The sequence below is a fragment of the Talpa occidentalis genome, unplaced genomic scaffold (assembly GCF_014898055.3).
Source record: "Talpa occidentalis isolate TD23 unplaced genomic scaffold, MPIMG_talOcc4v2.1 talOcc4.18, whole genome shotgun sequence".
Lineage (NCBI taxonomy): Eukaryota > Metazoa > Chordata > Mammalia > Eulipotyphla > Talpidae > Talpa > Talpa occidentalis.
This window is the reverse complement of record NW_023601851.1, coordinates 11,875,215-11,887,936: the sequence shown is the minus strand read 5'-3', so window position 1 is coordinate 11,887,936 and position 12,722 is coordinate 11,875,215.

The window sequence follows — 12,722 nt, the reverse complement described above, 5'->3', positions numbered from 1 at the left end:
GACCTGACACTGTCCTTGATCTGAATGATCTGGGGCTCGGTGTCCCCGTGTGGTGTGTCCTGATGCCTCCTCTGTCAGATTCCTGCCCCTGTGGCCTCACTGCTGCCTCCTGGTTCGTCCCCTCATCTCCTCATCTCCCTGCCCCTGACTCCCCACAACTGAGGACCCAGAGACCACGTTTCCCACAGAGTCTCCTCCTGGGTCACCCCCACACATCCCTCCTGCAGGATGGGCTCGTTCACACCCGGGTCCCTACCGGCCCCTCTGTCCCCCTCAGACTCATGCACTTCTGTGCAGGGAGGAGGCTGCTCTGGGTCTGAGCCAGACGCTCTGTGCATGTGGCTGTCCCTGCCGGTCCCAGGACCCCGGGTTCCTCGGCTGCGGGTTTGTTCCTCCCACTAGACCCGTGCATGAGTGGGGACGCCTGGACATGGGGCAGCCCTGCCCTCTCTCCTCCCCCCAATCTCACCCTCTCCCCCCTCTGCGGGGTGATGGAGGGCCAGGCCCTGGTGAGGCAGGATTTTTAGGAGAATATGGTAATATAAAATAATTCAACACATTGGTGTGAATAATTCCCGAAATTTAATAAAAACCATGAAATAAATTAGGGTACTTAGTTGTTAATAATGTTGATATCTGTTGAGTGATTTATGTACAAATTTTAAATGATAAAATAACATTTGACATCTATCTCCTCCAGGCAATGTTTAAATATTGTGACTTTATTTTACAATATTACCAACAATCCCTGAGTATGGAGTTGGTTAAAAATCCCCAGTTCACGTCCATAAACAGTCACAAGTCCCTGCAGCCTCACGTTTGTGTCAGAGTCATTAAGTGGTCAACATGTTGCTGCAAACGCTATTGAGTACCTACTTGATTCATATGTGTCATCATGTTTAAGACAGAAATGCTTACTATTCTGAATTTAACAATAATTATTATTTTTTTTTTAATTTCCTTTAGTAATTCTTCATTACAGTCTAATTCTGTTAGTTGATGTGTTTTTGATTAGTATCCAAAACACACTGATTGTGCTAGTGCTAAAATCCTAGGTATTAACATTAATCGTCACATCTCCCATAAATGAAAATCTTTTAATATGATCAATGTATTAAGTCAATATCTTTGACCATCCTATTTTAGTATATGTGCTGCCGAAGCAAACACTCTTTGACCATCCTAAATTAAAAAAGAATGTTTTCTCTCAATCTGTCTAGCCCAGGCTGACACGGCAGTGGGACATTGAGCAACGTGGGCACCTTCAGCATTAGTTGTGATGATTTAGAAAATGAATAGTTTACCTAGGGCGCATTCTCAAGTCTAGAATTAAGCTTGAATTTGAAAACATTCACGAGTGAGTGGATTCTCCCCTGCAAATGGCTGGGGGCAGATACCTGCAGTCTGGGGGGAAAGATCCAGCTTCCGTGTTGAGTCTCTCTCCTGAGGATGTCCCCATGGCGTGGGCAGAGGGCGTCCCGGCCTCTCACTCCGTGGTCAGGGCTCGTGGGGAGCCTCTGAGCACTCACAGGATATTCTACCCCATCCTGCGCTGCCTCATGGACAGAGCAGGGCTTCAGGGCTGGGCTATTTCAGCTCTGGACCTGGCGTCCACAGGTTGGACACTGTCCAGATTCCAGCCCTCTGGGACCTTCCTCCCGAGGCAAAGTCTGTGTTTACTTGACTGTGTTAATTGGAGTGTCCTGCAGTGTGTCTCAGCGAGTAATTGTCACACTCGGTGTGCAGATGTGATGTTGTGTCTGGCTCACGCCTCTATGGACGTGAATAGACAAATCCTCATGTCCAGGTTCCATTCCCCACCTGCCGTGTCCACCGTGGGGGCACCATCAGTCACATCAGTGCCCTGAGTCCCTGTCTAGACAGCTGGACAGTCACCTGCCACCCAACGTGTGCCTTTCACGGAGAGGCCCTGGGGATGGGCGTGAGGGGGATGCGGGAATGCCTGAGGCGGGAGGGAAGGGACACGGAGAGAGGCAGGAGGGAGCCCAGGGACGGGAGTGGGGCGGAAAGACAACGGACGTCCAGCAGAAGTGAGTGACCACAGGGGTCACCAGCCCTTTGGGAAGAGAAACTTTAGTGGTCTCTGAAGTAGGGTATCCTGCGGTTCTTTTCCACCCCAGCCCCTGTCCCTGCACTTACATTAGAACTGTTAATAGGTTTGAATAATTTTACTTTTAACATTAGCAAAATGGAGTAGAATATTAGGGTTTCTGCTCATGGTGTCACATCCTTAGGTTTGCTGCATGATGATGGTGACGTCACACATGGAAACAGGCGTTTATCTGCTTGAGTTTACTCTTCTGTAGGGGGTGGGGCAGGACCTGCTTCACTCTGCTCTGTGTGTCTGTCTGCTTTTCCAAGCACCATCTCCCCACTTCCCTGATCCAGTGCCTGCTCTGGCTCCTCTGCCGTAGGGCCACTGTCCCTCCTGATGTGGGTGGGATCCTAGGCCTCATTATATTCCAGGGGTCTGTGTCTGCTTTTGTCCCAGTGCCATGCTGTTAACAATTAGAGCATTATTATACAGTTTTAAGTGTGGAAGTGTGCTTCCTCCTTTCTTACTCATTGTCACCAATACTGTTTTGGCTGTTTGTGGTCTTTTGTAGTTCCATATGTTTTCAGTAATGTTTGCTTCATATGTCTGAAAATGCCATTGAAATTTTCATTTGGATTGCAAGAATCTGTATATTCCTTTGAGTCTGTGGGGTGGGGCCTGGGGTCTTGGGTCGGGGCAGGGGGTGCACTGGCCAGCTGGCAGACCCAGGTTGGCGCCCATAGGCCAGCAGGGGCATCGCCTCCAAGCTCGTAGCATGAGTGGGCAGCAGCCTGCGGCCCCCAAGGCTTGCCTGTGTCTCCCCAGGGCATCGTGATTTTGAGCACTGCGTGGTCAGCGGTTTCTCAAGTCACCTTTGACCAGTGACCATCCACACTGACTAAAGGTGGCCTAGGATGCCTCCAACAGCCGAGCCCCCTGGGAGAGGACACCCCCTTACCTCCTGCTCAGCAGGCGGCCCAGGCCACAGTGCAGGTGGGGTCAGCGCCCAGGCGGAGTGTCCTTTAGGGGCTCAAGATGAAGGGGGCCGTGGCTAGGGAGCTGCTAGAGGGTGTTGTGAGAACTGAGGTCACCGAGACTTTTGTCGTGTCTCGACCAACAAGGGAATGTCTGTCTTTCCCGCCCATCCTGGCTGAGCAGTGTCCACCATGGGCGCCCATGAGTGAGACTCAGAAAGCAGACTTAGGTGCTCTGTCTACTGGGCAGCCTCTGTGGGGAGACAGCGGGACAGCAAGTGGGATGGATGAAGAGGATCAGTTTGCAAGTCAGATGCCACAGGAATCACCTGACAGAACTAATTCAGGAGACTCAGATTCTATCCAATATTAAACTCTAAAACAAGCATGAGGAATGCAGGAGATTTTATGAAGCACGAGCCAGCCCCTGTGACTATCTAGGCGCGTTCATGTCCTACAGGTGTAAGGCAAGTGGACTCGCTCAGGAGCCAAGACGGTTTCAAACTGAATAAAAAATGTGAGAGGCTGCGGGCTCCTGAACTCCCCCAGGAAAATGTCTCTGTGGGTCTGAGGCCGTGTTGAATTGGGATATCTATTTCTGTTGCTGGTTTTGTAGTTTTTGCATATTTTGGACACTAGTCCTTGTCAGGTGTGTGATGTGCACAATTTTCTCCCAGTGCAGGGACCCATTTTGGGGATGGCTTTTCTGAGGCACAGAAGCTCTCTAGTGTGGGAGGGCACTTTTTCCTATGTGTTCTTCTTCCCTGGCCCTTGGCATGTGTCCCCAAGTTCATCTGTGGGGTGAGTGTGCAGTCGGCAGCACCTGTGTGTTCTTGCTGATATTTTAAGGGTTTGTCTGATGCAAATTTTTAACCCATTCCAAATTCTTCTAATAATAAGGAAAATAGAAATCCAAATTGTTGTCACTTGTGAGAAGGGACCAACATTTAATGCCATTTCATTTTACCCATCCTGCTTTACATTATCTTAAGTCCCTTCAGAATATCCCTCTCCCATACATTTCTTTTTTCAAATACATATACCTCACCTCACTTGCATTTACCAGACATAGCAAAACCTTAGTTTTAGAAGGGAATTGAACACCATCTAAACAATGATGAAAAAACACAAATTTAAAGTAGATAGCCCCTGTAGCTTTTCATTCCTGTCCCCAGTGATTTAATTGGCAGAGAATGGTGTCCAAAGCCTGCATCTTTTGGGCAATATTAATGTTTCCAACTTGGCTAAGGTCACCCTGCAGGGTTTTAATCCAGGGAGGAGGAAAGGGTGGGTGGCCGTCTGGAGAGGATTTTTAAAAGGGGAAATTCCACCTGGGCTGACACTGTGTAAGAATCCCAAGTTGCAAACTTTTGAGGTGACAATGCTCACTGCGGGACTGAGATTGATCATAGCCGAGGGCTTCCTGGTGTAGGAAAATGTGCAGATTTTCCAGCTGAGCAGGCCGTGTGGAGTAGGGCTGGCCTGTGAATAAACTCTGTCACCTTGAAGAGTCCTGTTTGGATTCTAATATACTGGTCCCGAGTCTTTCTTAAGGGGAACTAGAGACCCACTCTATCTGCTCCCTGCAATCTGCTTGTTATACCACCTGGGCCCAAGCCTTTGCAAGATCTCCTGCATCCTCTATGCCATCCCTGTGCCCAGGATAGAGCAGCAGGTCTCTCCCAGCAAGGGGGCAGTATGGTTCTCAGGGAACTGAGCCTATGATGGGGGAGAGAGGTCCAGGGTTTCCTGCCTCTGGCCCTGGGGCCTCTGACCCTGGGGCCACCCAGACAGCCTCATATCCCTCCTGGGGCCCTGTACCTGTTCTGCTCTCCCCAGCCCCTCCACACCCCACCACTCACTCGCTCTGCTCCCCTCCAGGTGTTTCACCAGTTTCGTGGCCCTCCTGGCCCTTCACCTGCTCTGTTCCAAGGACATCTGTGCTCCAGGGACATCGGTTTTGCCCAGATTTCTGTGCTGCAGTCCCATGGGTCTCATGCTCCTCCTGGCTCCTGTGACTGGACCCAGTCCCTGAGCCTCTCCAGAGCCTCAACCTTCCCTGGTGTACTCCTGTTCACCATGGCCAATGAGTGGTTGTGCTTTGGGTGTGGGGAGGCTTTTGTCTGGTGTGGTGTTTAGTTTTTGTTGCTCTGCAATTTGAATGCTGAACAGCAGCAACAAAATTCTAGGATAATATCTAATACCCTATCTCTGGCCCTGATGACTGCTGAAGGGGCCACTGCACTGGAAGGCTAGCCACGTCTTGGGGGAGGTCTTAGGGTGGTTCTGGAGGGCTGGGGAGCTGGACAGATTGTGTTGGCCCTGCTTTCCTGGTCCCTCTCCAGCTGGGGGCTTGTCTCAGTGGTGCTGCCATGCTCCCCAGCGTCCTCCAGCTGGAGGACTGACACCAAGGTGCTGCTGTGCTCCCTGGTGTCCTCCTGCTGGGGTCTGGCCCAGGGGGTGGGGGGCGGGAGGGGAAGGATTGGGGTCAGAATGGGGAGTTTGCAATTGTATGGGGGAATATAAAAAAAAAGACAATGTTAAGTAAAAAAAAAAAAATAAAGGTAATTGGCAATTTCTTCCCACCAAAAAAAAAAAAGAAGTCCACGGGGACAAAGGACACCTGGTCCCCTCAGTGTGAGGTCCCTGAGGAAGGGGACCTGGGGTTTGTGTCAGGGCCTGGGGGGCTGTAGGAGAAGGAGATAGTGAGCCCTGCAGCCTGTCTGCTGGAGTCTGTGAGCCAGAGGCCTGGACCCCAGACACTAGAGGCCAGCACAGCAGAGGGCAGCGGGTGACCGGGACATCAAGTGAGGTTTGCTTTTCCTCCTGTCTCTGTGAGGGCGAGAATTTTGTGGGAAGCAAACTTCTGGGACAGCAGGCACATCACGCCAGACTGAGGTGTCTGTCAAATAATTTTAAAAAGTAAGTTTTTTAAATCTTAAATTTTTAATTTACTGACATATTTCATTTAACCCATACATCAAAGTGTTGGCATTTCCACATGAAGTATTTATGTTATTGTGTGTGTTTCCAATGGTGACTTTGTTTCTTTATTGAGGTAACACTGTTTACAATACAGATTCACTTCAAAAAGCATTTTGTATTTCAGGAGAACAGTAGTGAAAATAGTCATCTTATAACTGAAAACTAATAAATTATAAAGGTGGATTATGGTTCAGTTTCAGAATGCCATGTTGTTCTGGGATAATCTTAATTTAAGGTGTTTCACAGATTATTATCTTTCTTGCATTTATTATTTTATAATATTCTGACCTAGGGTATATAGGACAATTATTGTTTCATAACTATTTTTTTAACATTTAGCACTCTGAGTTGAAAGTATATAATGTTACATGAAATCACATTTAATGGAAGTATTTAGAGGGCAGTAGGGAAAATCTGAAAGGAAATTTAAAATACTGCTCATTGTTTAAAAAGGGAAGGTACACATCCTCATCCCTAAAATACTATGACAATAAAGGGAGTCAGACAGAAATTCATGACTTTTTCTTGTTATCTGTTTTTTTTATTTTTTTTTATTTTACACTAACATTTTACAATACATTTTTTTTATTTTTAAACAATATTTGCTTTCCCCCACACCCTCAGGTTGAGTCCCCATAGAATTTCCTTTCCCAAGGCACTATGCACCATCAACTCAGACCCCTGTGCTCCTCCATCCCTCTTTCTGATCCCTCTCCCTCCTCCTCCCCTGCAGGATGTCTCTGATTTATAATTTTCTGATTTTGCTTTGTTGTGATTTTTTTAGGAATTATTTATTTATTTATACAAGCACTGGGTACAGTCAGAAGTGCGGGAGGGTGAGAGAATTCACCAGAGCCAGAGCGGAGAGCAGAGCAGGCAGAAGGACCGAGGTACACAGCTGAGGGGAGCAGCGGGCGGCAGGAGAGGTCTGCGCCATGTGGGACCCTCGCTGTCAGCCGGGGATCGAACTGGTGCTGCAGAGGCTGTAGGCAGCTTCACAGACCAGCGCTCAACCGACAAGCCACCAGGGAGGCCCATTTTATTGTGTTTTGTACTGTTATTATTATGTCTTACTGTGTTGGATTACACTTATTTTCATATGTTGATCCATCCTTGTGTCCCTGGACTGAATCCCACTTGACCGTGGTGTACTATCCCTTTGACACATTGCTGGATTCTATGGGCAGGATTTTGTTGAGGAATTTTACAACAGTGTTCATTAGGGAGATTGGCCTGTAATATTCTTTTTTTTGAGCTGTCTTTGTTTGGTTTTGGTTTGTTTGGTTGGCTTTGTAGGACATATTTGGTAGTATTCCTTCTTTTTCAATTTTTTGAAATAGTTTGTGTAGGATAGGCACTGATTCACTGCTGAACATTTGGTAGAATTCATTTTTGAAGCTGTCTGGAGCTGGGCTTTTGTTTTGGGGGAGTGCTTTGATTACTGCCTCAGAGACCATTCTTGCTGACCTGAGCTTTTTCCCAGTGGTCCTCTGAGAAATGGAGGAGGGACAGAGGGGAGCACCTCAACACAGGGACTGTTATTGAAGCTGGGTACTTTGCCCCATGAAAACCAGGTGCAGTGCCCACATATATGGATCCCGTGCCCTGAATTCTGTGTTGTAGGTCTCTGTTCCAGGGCTATCAGATCCAAAACGCTGGCTGTCACTCTGCAGTGCCTGCTGCTATGGCATGTCCCACATCCTGGATCCTGCACCTCACTCTCAGTTCCAGAATGGGTGTCTTGCTCCATGCCTTATTTCCCTTCTTAGCCCCGTTTGCATGGCCCATCCTTTCTCAGAGCCTGAGTTTGTTTTTGGTATCCCTGGTTTCCAACTATCAGGATGTTGGTGATTTTGCTCTGGTCACTAGGTGGCGACAGAGATCTTTCTTACCCAGTGTCCTTGGGTCTGGGGAACAGAGAGGGGGTGTCGTGGAGCAGCTTGGGGGAGCCAAGTCTTCCCTGTGCCCCACTGTCGTGGGGATCCCGCACCCTGGATTTTGTGTCCCAGTTCTCAGTTTTGAAGCCCTCAGATACAGGCTGTGTGAGCAGGTGAAGCTCTGCAGTTGCTGACATAACCATAACAAAGACCTGGATGAGACAGCCCGACACGGAGATGGAGCTGCTGTGCCTCAGAGAGTTGGCAATGGACTTGGGGACTATGGCAGAGAGGAGGCAGAGGTCCGTGAAGGACAGATTCCTCAGGAAGAATTACATGGGGGTGTTGAGGTGCCGGTCCAGGGTGGTGATGAGGAAGATGAGCCCGTTCCCCAGCAGGGTGCACAGGTAGACCAGGGAGAAGAGCAGTGGGTGCAAGAAGACCATGGTCCCCTGGGTGGGGAACCCTAGGAGTACGAATTCTGTCACGGCCGTGAGATTGGTCACCCCTGGAGCCATCACTGTATGAAGGTCTAGAGGAATAAAATGCCAGGACCATCCGCCAGTGCGTGACCCAGAGTTTCTCTCTGCAGGTGACCAGCACTGTCCTTCCCCAGTGACCTCTCTCCTTGCCCTGACCATCGACCCCTGGCAGGGATCTCAGCTTCTGCTCTGCCCAGCCTCTCAAGCTTCAGTGACCCGCAGGTGCCACCACTGTCCATGCCGCCTGTGGGAGATGCTGAAGGGTAGAAAGTTCAACTGACCTCTCAGCCCCCTGAGCAGTCTCCTCCTGTCTCACCACGTCCCGCGCATGGGCACCCTGAAACCCTGAGCCCGGCCCCTCCTCTGCCGTCCCCAGGCCCCAGTCCATGCACCTTTCAGGAGCAGAACCCCCAAGAACCCTCAGGAACATGAACTGACAAGGACGCCCCAAATCTATCCTGTGGGGTCTCAGCCCCCAGTCCCTACAAAACACTGGCCAGTCGCAGATCCAGGTGCACATTTTGGGACCAATTGGACACTGATGGCCCCGATCTGTTCCTGGGCCATGCTCACGTCCTTCATCAGGGCAGTGGGTGGGGAGTCCCTGCCCCATGTTGCCGTCGGATGACTTTCCGGGCCTTGCCCCTGCTCGTATCCGCTGAGAGGGTGACCTCCCATCCTGCCCTCCTGGTCATTGTCCTTTCCCTCCCTCTGAGGTGATTTCTCCTGCAGCTACTTCCACAGGGCTCAGGCGCAGCCACGGTCAGGGTGGGAGGGATGGTCCACCCTATGGCAACAGCCACATGCTCAGGGCTCCCAAGCCCGGGACTCTCGCCTGGTCCCCGCTGACACCCCAACAGACAGACCCGCCGCGGGGTCTGCGACTTCCCCCACCCGCGCCCTGGCCTGACGTGTCCTCGCGCGCTACTCGGGGGCCTCCCCGGGTCGCTGTCCTGTCCCTGTGGGCTTCTCAGAAGCCCCAGTAATGAGCCCCCCAATCAGGCATATCAGGGGCCCAGGAGGCCCTGCGGGCAGGACCTGGTCCCCCCTCAGCCCCATCTCCCCAGATCCCACAGGGACCGGGTGGCCCTGGTGTCAGAGCCAGGATGAGTCCATCCACAGGGAGCGGGAAATCTGCCGCCACCCTGGGGGACCCCTGGTCCTGGCTGGGGGACGGGGCATGGAGGAAGGATGGGGAGGGAGGAATGGGAACCAAGAAACCCCCAGGAGCGAGCTGGGGAAGCACCTGGTCTTCTGACATGGGAATTATTTTATTCGAAAAGGCCATTTACCTCAGCGCCTGGAAAGGGAACAACACGTGAACGGGCATGTCTGACAGAGACCGGTGGTGACCTTACAATGGGGGTCAGGCCCGCGGAGGCACCGTCTGGCATGTCCTCGCGGTGGGTGTGCCTCGGGCTCTGACACCACAGAGTGGGGGGCCCTCTCCCGTGTGTGGTCTCCCCGAGTCCTCACAGGCCCCCCAGGTCAGGGTCACACACAACAATCGAGCTCGTGGTGGGCCCGCTGGGGACCCTCCCCTGCCCGCGCAGGAGGGAAGGCGGAGGCCAGAGCGAGCGTGAGGGACCCACCCTGACTAGCAGTCCCAGAAACTGCAGCCCCAGAAACTGATGGTGATTCTGGAGTTTCTTGCACACAATGAGGGGAGGGCCTCGCCCCCACGGGCCTGTCAATGAAGCAGATGCCCCTGCCCCTCTGTTCCAGCCGGCGCACGGCCCTGCCAGGGATGCGGGTCCACTGGCCCCAGTCCCGTTCAGGCCCTGGTGTCCTGCACCTCAGGGACACAGGTGATGCCTCGTCATGTGGACCCGTGGGCTGTGGCTGGCAACACCCAGGGGTCCACAGGCATGGGCAGAGGACAGGGAGGGATCAGCATGGGGAAACCCAGGGATCAAGATCAAATCCCCACGTCCCGGGAAGGTAGCCCGCGTGGGCAGAGCCCACAGCAATCGTCCGCAGACCAGGCTGGACAGCACCAGATGCTGGGCCAGACGTGGCCGGGCCATCGAGAGTTCTCCAGGAGGCCAGACACAGGCGCCAGCCCCCAGGGAGCAGGCAGGTGAGCACCCGGCCCCGTGGGCGGTGCCAGCGACACCAGTGTTCCAGCTCTTGGGAATTGGTGCCCGCCAACTGCAAACAGCCAGCAGAGACTGGCTGAGGCCCAAGCACTCTTTGCAGGAGATGCCAGAGGCAGGGCCTGATGCAGGTGAGCAGAGGGGTCTCTGCGGAGGTGTCCGGGGATCTCCAAGTCTATGGAGGTCCTGAAGATGTGACAACTGTGTCTGGGGAGGGTGTGCAGCTATCAGCTCATGCTTTTCTTCTGAGGCCACCACATGCGTCCTCTTCTGAGGCTAATTTATCACTCCAGGCTGGCGCCCGCACGGTTTACATCCTCTCATGGTCCCGCCTTCAAGACTGATGGTGCTTGCTGTTTGTTGTTGTTGTCAGTGAAGCTCCCATCGGATGCTCCATGTACAGAGCTCAGGGGTTCCAGCCCTGCGTGCAGCTGGTGAGAGCTCAGCCCTGTCAGTTTTGGAGTGCGCTGCCCGTGTGGTTCATTGACGATCCTGGCGCCTTGTTCCCAAGTGAAACCCCGGCACCTGCCCAGACCCAAACTGCCCTGAGCTTGGGGCAGGCTCTTGGGCCATTTGCTCAGGGCAGGCACGTCCAGAGCCGGCTCCGGTGGGCCTGACACTGCCTGCCCTGAGCACTTCAGGGTATCTGGGCCGGGATGCAGGTGCATCACTGCCCAGCTGGGACGTGGGTCCAGCAGCTGCGTCTGAGCTCGCAGCCGCTATGATGACAGGGAGTGCCCTGGGCCAGCTCTCCTGTGGCTCATGCCAGGCTGGGGACACCTGGCACATCAGCCCCAGGGATAGTGCCCAGCCTAGCCACCGTGCCCTGGGCTACACCTGTGGTCAGGGCCCCTGGAACACCGTGACTGGGCAGAAGGACAGTGAGGACACACGGAGGCTGAGGAGACTCCAGTCACGCAAGGCCAGCCCTAAGGTCAATTGGTGGCGTGACCTCGGGTGACGCCCTCCAGCAGCAGGAGGCCCAGAGCTTTGCCCTTGGTCTCTGCCAGATCCGCTTCCTCCCGCTTCTGCCCACCAGGCTGACCTGAGGTGCAGGTCACTCTCCTCCTGCCAGTGTCCGGGAATCCACCTGCTCCCGCCGAGGCATTGTCGCATTCTCTTCCCAACCCCTCTTTGTGGAACGGGCAGTGTCCCCTCGTTGGGACTCCCGGTGGGCACGGGCGCATCATTCTCCCTGCCTCCTCTGCGGAGGCCGCTGGTTTTGAGTCTGTTTCCTGAGGACACTGCCTGCCACCCCCTCTGTTGCGTCCTTGACCGGGTGACCGGCCCTGAGAGTGGACGCCGCGGGGACTGCACTGGCCATCGGAGACGGCGCCCTCTGCAGCTCCCTCTCCCGTCCCAGCTGAGGTTTGGTCTGAGGATGGTCACTGTGGCGTCTCCCTCTTGATGGGCTCCTGTCTCGGCCCTGGCACATCTGTTTTCGCTTTTCCCACGCACCGCTTGCTCTGAGGCCTGGGCATCATCTGGCCCCGCCAGGGACAAGCACATGGACTCCTGGCGTGGTGTCGGGACAAGTCCCTCCACCCTGGCCAGCCCACCTCAGGCTCCAGGCGCCGGAGACCTCACCCTGGGCTCTGCACAGCCCCTGTCTCAGGCCCCAGGGCCAGGCCCGCGCCGGCAGCCATCCAGGGAGAGCGGCCGGGCCCGCGCTCGGGAGGAAGAGAATGTCAGCATTGTCTGCATGTGAGCGAGTTTCTCCCTGATGGATGCAAGTGTGAGGGAGATGCAGTTTAGGGTCCCGCATGTTCTGCCTTTGACGTCATCTCCTCTGTCTTGTAAACACACCCCGTGGTCTCTTTTCATCCACCATAAAGAAAACGTCTTCCATTTTGTCTCATGTGTTTTCGTGTGACAGAGGAACGATCCGCTGGCTGCTCTGAGGAGACAGGGGCCGGGACGAGCCCCCCCTGGTCTGTGCAGGCCACGCTGTGGGGCTGTGGATGGGGACCCTCACTTCCCTGACACCAGTGGGTGCCGTGAGCTTGGTGTGGGGTGGTGCCCGGGGTCAGTGTTTGGGGGCAGCGGGCGCACTGGTGAGCTGGCACACGCGGGCCAGCGCCCAGAGGCAGGCAGGGGCGTCGCCTCCGAGCTCGGGGCACAGGTGGGCAGCCTGCGTTCCCTCAAGGATCGCCTGTGTCTCCCCGGGACATCCTGATTCTGAGCACCACGCGGTCAGCAGTTTCTCAAGTCACCTTTGACCAGTGACCGACCACACTGACTGACGGTGGCCC